This window comes from Melospiza melodia, chromosome 11, assembly GCF_035770615.1.
Source record: "Melospiza melodia melodia isolate bMelMel2 chromosome 11, bMelMel2.pri, whole genome shotgun sequence".
Taxonomy (NCBI): Eukaryota; Metazoa; Chordata; class Aves; order Passeriformes; family Passerellidae; genus Melospiza; species Melospiza melodia.
Window position 1 is genome coordinate 16,850,001 of NC_086204.1, and position 6,869 is coordinate 16,856,869.

General features: G+C 39.9%; 1 long non-coding RNA gene across 2 annotated transcripts in view; it reads left to right on the forward strand.

Moving 5' to 3' along the window:
* LOC134423095 (uncharacterized) overlaps positions 1–5,114 on the forward strand; it is a 29,496-nt gene extending 24,382 nt beyond the window's left edge. For both annotated transcript variants that reach the window (XR_010029002.1, XR_010029003.1), the window contains 4 exons: positions 1,496–1,720; positions 3,525–3,656; positions 4,398–4,544; positions 4,809–5,114. This is a non-coding gene — a long non-coding RNA (uncharacterized LOC134423095). The remainder of the gene's footprint in view (positions 1–1,495; positions 1,721–3,524; positions 3,657–4,397; positions 4,545–4,808) is intronic.
* Positions 5,115–6,869: the final 1,755 nt, after the last annotated feature.

The window sequence follows — 6,869 nt, forward strand, 5'->3', positions numbered from 1 at the left end:
TTAAACACATCATTGATCAGTCCAGGGATGGCAAAAATTAATAGTAATGAGCTAATTACTATACCAGCTGCTTACAAAGAGGGGTCCTGTAGGCAGACTCCTTCTGCCCATTTGCCTGCTGGTTAAACCACCACTCTAGAAATTATAAAACAAAACTTTTTTCTCTTCATAAACATCTATCAGCATCACCTTAACATGGCCCACAGCACCAACACTGCCTAGCTTTCAAGTTCTCAGAATGCAGCCAGAATCTCCCCTAGCACATTATAACACATTTTACTGGTTTGGGCAGGGTAGAACACAGCCTTCTCCTCAAATGAATGGCTGGTGAGCTCCAGCAGCCCCTGCACGAGGCCGAGCTCACCATCTGTGTTCCTCCCAACGTCCATAGCCCCTTCACAAATGCCAGCCCTTTGAAAAGCCAGCCTGTTTTTCTGATTGATTCACTTTTTAATGAACTGGGAATGCCTGTGAACTTAAACCCTGACACCTCCACCTCCCTGCCTTCCTAGCCATCCCTGCAGCAATGTACTGATTATATTTCAAGTTATTATGGGATTAATACAGCTGCCCCTGGTGCCTCTTTCCCCTGAACTCCATCAATAAAAGTTGTGTCCTAGTCTTACTCTGGTTAGTTCAGTTTCTTCCTGAATCTCTCCCTGTAACCTGTGACATGTCAGCAAGGCTGTACCGTCTCAGCCTTCCGAGCTGCCAACACTGCTGATGTTTAAAACCTCCTTGTGTCACGGCCTTGCATAAGCTTTGTGTATTTAAGAGGACATCTTGAGCTTTGCTATGCACCACATCAGCTCTCTAAGTGGGTAGCACATACTTAGCAGTATTGAAAATAATGAAATAAGATAATCCACCAAAAAACTTGAATAGATTGTGCCAGTGTCATCTTTCTTTGAATTCACAGTAGAGCTATAAAAAAGTATTTTACGCAGGCAAGTTCAGCACAAGAAAAAAAATAAGATGGGGGAAGCAAAAGACTTGCACCCAGCAGAGTCCACTTTTTCACCAACAGCATTTCTTTATACAGTATAAGCTTTAAGTTTACTTTTCTTGTTGGTTTATAGGTTGGGAGTTCCCCCCTCCAAGAATATTATTTTCTAAAAACATCATTAAAAATGTAATTAACTGGCTTATTCTTTGGAATGTGTACAGTTGTTTACAAAAAATTGCCACACAAGCTGCCACGTTCGACTGTGTTGAAGCAGGGAGTGATGTACTTGTTTACAGCTGTGCATCAATTTCACAATATATTTAGTTTTGGTACAAGTTACATATAAAATTCTTACTCAGTTTAATGTTGCAGCAAATAACACATATAGTAAGTGAGTAGGATTTATCACTGGCTGTAATGTTGCTGTACATATTCAAAATCTTTACGGTGAATGATATATACACATGAACATGCAAACAAAATGGAAATATATTTAGTTTAAGAATTGATGAATTGTGCTTGCTTTCATGATTCTCATTTTGTACGTAGGAGAACAGAGAGCAGGCACATCCGTGAAAAGGGTGGCTGGTTGGGATCATGTCTGTGAAGCAGCACAGTCACCAAGGAGCAGGTTGGAGAAGAAACAGCACTTTTGTACCCCTGGCATGAGACAGGGGGGCCCTCAGGAGTCAGGCACCCGCTCTGGTTGGTGGGGTACAAACAAATCCCATGGAGAACCAAGATGCTCCCACAAAGCATAAAACATCTCTCCAGGTAAAAAATCTTCCCTCAAGATGCTTTATTCAAGCTTTTTTCTTAAAGAAGGAAGTGGTAATTTTTCCCTTTAAATTCTGTTTTCTTTCCCCCCCCCGGTTTGGTCTCTCCCATAAACTCAGAGGCCAGAAGGCTATGCTTAAATAATTCATCTACAAATTTGCAATATCTTTTTGAACTATAGCAATTAAACGGAAAATAGAAAAATCAGCTCAGCATCCTGTTTGGATGTAATTAAAGGTATAATCTGTTCCATTTGAATACTTCAGTGCTTACCCTTCTTAAAACAACAAATAAGAATAGTAGCTCATTTGCAATATGCTTTTTTTTTCAAGTCAGCTAAAAAGACTAACTGATGAAGCAAGAATAATAATTTTTAAATGTGGCATAAGCACAAAAATACCAACTACAGCTTTCAAATGATTGCTGCAGATCTCAAGTGTGATCAGAGTTCAGTAACAAGGGTTTTAAGCTTTATGGCAGAACACTGAAGTCTTCCACTATTTGGTATCAGCATCTTGACATGGCTGATATAATTACCTATCAAATACATCAGTGGAATATCAGACGATACCCAAAAATATGTAAGTGGGATGCAGATCAGCTTAGTCTTTTAGGGGCCGTTTGATCTAAGGTTTTTTCTAAGAATAAAAGACAAATACTGCATTCGTTGCCCCTTTGTTTTCTATAAGCAGCTTAAGATTTTACAGCACAATAAAGTTAGCCTATTAATGGCTGCCTTATGAGTTTTAGCAGGATTTTACCCTCCTACTGGACATTACTTTACTGCTCAAAGAAATTGAAGTCAGGTGTAAAGTTAATATCTGCCTTGTTCATTTATTCATACTGTAAGCAATCAAGATTTCCCCAAATCACAGGGCAATCTCTTGCCTTTCGAGAATTAATATAGGCCCTGTTCTCTCAACTTAGTTTAACAAAACAACTGGCATAGGTTCAATGGAAGCAATGATTATTCTGAGAGGTTATGGTGAACCACAGAAGTTGTTAGCGAGAACCTTGCTCATAAGATCCCCTAAGAGGAAAAGTATATGGATATTTCAAAATGTAATTAACAGCATATTCCAACAATGTGAGAAAGAAACATCATCTGGTTTAGCTGCAGAGGAATCTGACTGCCCAGGGAGAGCTTTGGCTTGCTCAGCAGCCACCACCAGGAGCAAAGGACACGATGGGCACCAGAGGGGACCCCTCACCAGAGCTGGGAGAGGTGGCAGGGCAGGCTCTGTCTGTGGGGGCTCCTTTCATGCTGCCCATCTCACTGTGCTCAGCAGCACAGCCCCCTCCTCGTGGGCAGCTTCCCTGGGGCCAGCACCCAACCAGGAAGAACAACTTTTTTCAGAATGTCCATTTTCTCTCCACTACACTGTCTCTCAAAAAAATTCTTTTGCAGCAGGCATGTCTCAGGCCTAATTTTGGTCTTAATGCTACAGTTTGTAGGAATGTTTCCACAAAATTGCTGAGGGATTTTATTTTGATTTTGGTTTTTTAAAGGTAAATACATAGCAGCAAATAAAAACAATTCCAAAAAAGCAAAACATTATATTTTTAAAATATTTTCATAATTAAAAAAAATAAAATTTCAAGCTTTAGCATTTGTAAGCTCAGGTGAATAATGTAGAAGAGAACTGATTTAAGAAGATAAAATGATCACAAAAATGTAAGAGCCATATTACACATGGGAACAAAATAGCAAAATGGTCTACAAGGTCTCCATTATGACAATGAATATGAGAGAACTTTCAGCTTACATTTACTGAAAGTTATCACCTATTAAAATTTCCAGCCTTCCTGGGTGCATGCTCTGCTGTTTGAAAGCTGAGGCCCTTGTCAGGACTGGTTCTTCAGGGGCCTGAGCCCCCTCAGAGCCTTCCTCAACACTGCTCTTCCTCAGGGGCCTTCAGTGGACAAGCTACAGGTGAGTGGGGTAAAAAAAGCCTCTGGAGAGCCACCCCCAAATACTCCCTTACATCCTATTGCCTCCCCCTCTGAATTGTGCAGCCTCCTGCACGCCAGAAACATTTCTGTGAGCTTAGTGCTAGAACTACTGTGAAAAGAAACACAACAGAACTCATTAAAAAATACCCACAGAGGAAAGAAAAAAAAATTCCTCAACACAGTAGTGTCTGTCTCCAGTAAACAGGGCTCTTTTCAGGCCTTGGGCTCAGACACAAGACCACTCTACCAGGGTGAATGAATTACTGTCAGCTGGGCCGCTTGCACTTAGGTTTAAGCACAGGCATTTTACCTGCCATTTGCCAAGGGCCAAGAGCTGCTCAGGTGACATTTGTTATCCATGTGCCACATGAGCAGCAAACCTGCAGCAGTTTCCCCAGCAGCAATCACCCACCCCATGGGTCACACTGTAGGTCCCCAGCCTTCACCCCCACAAGGAACATCTCTCAGAGCCAAGAACCTGTGCCTAAATGAAGCAATGCTTATCTCATGCATGCCACAGGTGTGATGTCATCCCCTCTGGCAGAGGAACCAGGATGTCTACAGCCTCCACTCCACAAAAATGCAGGAACTAAAGTTAACATGTCTCAGACTTTGTTAAAATATGGTGATAATTAAAAAACAAAATTACCACTACAAAGTTAATTCCTCTCTGAGTTCTTACAAACAAGTTTTTAATTTGCACCAAAAATTTACATTTCAGATTTCAGCTCAACCAGGAATGGTACAAGCTTGGTCAGGGACTCCAGGCAGTGGCTGGTGGGTTCTGCAAGGCCTAGGGACAGGGGCACTGTGGCTTCCCCAGAATATCACAAGCATATAGTTGCCAGCGAAGCCCAGGTACACACAGGTAAGCCCATCGGATTGCTTTAATCTCTCATCCCTTCTATGAGTGTGAAAATAATCACAGTGTCAGATAAACTTCTGCTTTTTATTAAAAAAAAAACCCCAAACAAAACAAACCAAACCTATAAGGTAATTGATTGCTTTCTTCTAGTCTTTTATCAGTTATGATTAAGGAGCTATAGTAGCCCTGTTTACACAGCTCTAACAAGTCAGGACCTGCAGAACGTTATTGGCTTGGGGCCCACAACTTGCTGTCCATTCTGAACAGAATCAATCTGGAGCTGAAAACATCCCCGTAGGAAGTGTACACATCCCTGCTTATACAGGAACAGAAACAGCAATAACTTCAGGTCCTGTAAGCTGCAAGTTCAACTCACAGAGATGAGCCCTGACTTGTCATCGCTCTCAGCATGCTGGTGATGAGATCAGAGCACTTCAGCAAGGACTCATACTCCAGCTTGACAAGGGACAGAGGTGAGTGTACTACACCTCACTGTTACTGCCTCTCCTGCCGAAAGGAATCCTGAGCTCCTCTGTTTAACATGCAGCCACAGCACTGCCAATCTAAAATGGCTGATCAGTAATACTTTAATTGCAGTTTCATAGAAACAAATTGCTATTTAATTGCAATAAGCTTGTCTGTGGCTTAGCTGGACTGACAATAGGCATACACCTGGTAGTAACAGTAACAAGCAGTGAGGAGGGTTATCTGGTACTGCATGTACAGGAGTTTCAGGCAGTGCCATCAAACCCAGAACACAATTTCACACTGATTAAATTTAATACCTGAAAAAAATGTATATACATAAATTTCCTATTTGATTTTTTAAATTTCCAATTTGATTTTTTTTATTTTAATGGAGTTGTTCAGAATAGGTACTTGCAAAAAGCTGCACACTTCACATACAACTATCAGCAAAATACTTTGATAAAAGATTTAAATTGAAACGATCTTTTGAAATCACAGAATCAGGTTGGAAAAGACCTCTGAGATCATTGAGTTAAACTGGACACCACTGTGTCAGCCAGACTATGGCACCCAGTGCCATGTCCTGCCCTTCCTCAAACACCTCCAGTGAGGTGAACAGTGACTCCACTCCTTGAGAGCAAGGCACACTCTGCCACTGTGTGAGTTTGGGGGCTTTTTAGTATTTACCCTAATGTTAGGTGATGCAAATTTTATCAGTGCTAACTAACAGCAAAAAAGGAAGACAAACTCAGTGTGGTTAATATTCTGAAGATGTGACTTAATTTCATAGGCTTCATTTTGTTAAGACATTCTCATTTTATATTTCATAAGATACTGCATAACCTGTTAAAATATTTAAAGATAAATCATGTAGGACTGAAAAGACAGTATCTTGTTGCAAACAGAATTTGGTTTGGAAAGGCTTAATGTCCCACTGCCTGCCAGGATGCGTAAATCTCATAACTAGACAGCTGGATAGGTAAAAACATTAAACCCATTTAGAGGGCAATCTTTTTACAAAATTGTTTCATTAATAAGAGTGACAATTTATATGATTGAGATGTTTAGATGCAGTATAGACTGCATTTTATCCAGGTTCATGAGGATGATTTCAGATTAGTAATATTTCCTTTGATTCTTTTTTTAACAGCATTCATTTTTGAAAGGGAAGCTCTTACTGAATGATTATTTGACTTTTCAGCAGCACTAAATGCAGAGGGTGTATTTCAGCCTCAGTGCAGCAAATGCATATGACAAAAGGTGAACAAGTATGTGTTTTTCTTCACAGATCTCCTTAAAAAAAGTGATTTTTCACATAAGGACAAATCTAAGTGTTTCTACTAGCCTTCTGCCCACACCTACCATCCCCATTACAGCCTGTTTCATTGTGTGAAATGCCTCTGGTTCAAGAAAGTGTTTTACCTAAAGCAAGAATACTACTTAAATATGTTCTATTGTATATTCATAGCTCCATTAGTCCTCCTGCAATTTAGCACATCAAAGCGAAGGCTTCATCACTTGCATGTGGATTATGCTAACATGAGTGACATTTGTAATCTTATAGGTCTGCAACTTAAGAAATGCTTTTAAAGTAAGCTATTAAATAGGTAGCTGTGCTTTACAAATGAGTCATATAATAGTTTATTTAAAGCTGTTAATGAACTTCAACCTCTACATCACTAAATGCTATACTACATTTCTTACTAGAAGTTATTAGCTATCTTCTTAGCACTTCTAGGTTATATTGGACAACCAAAAATCTGTACATGTTAGATTTAAACACTGTACCTTGAGTGCTTATACTGAAAGAATATAAGAAGATGTCTACAGTCTCACTAATACTTGAATTCTATATTCATA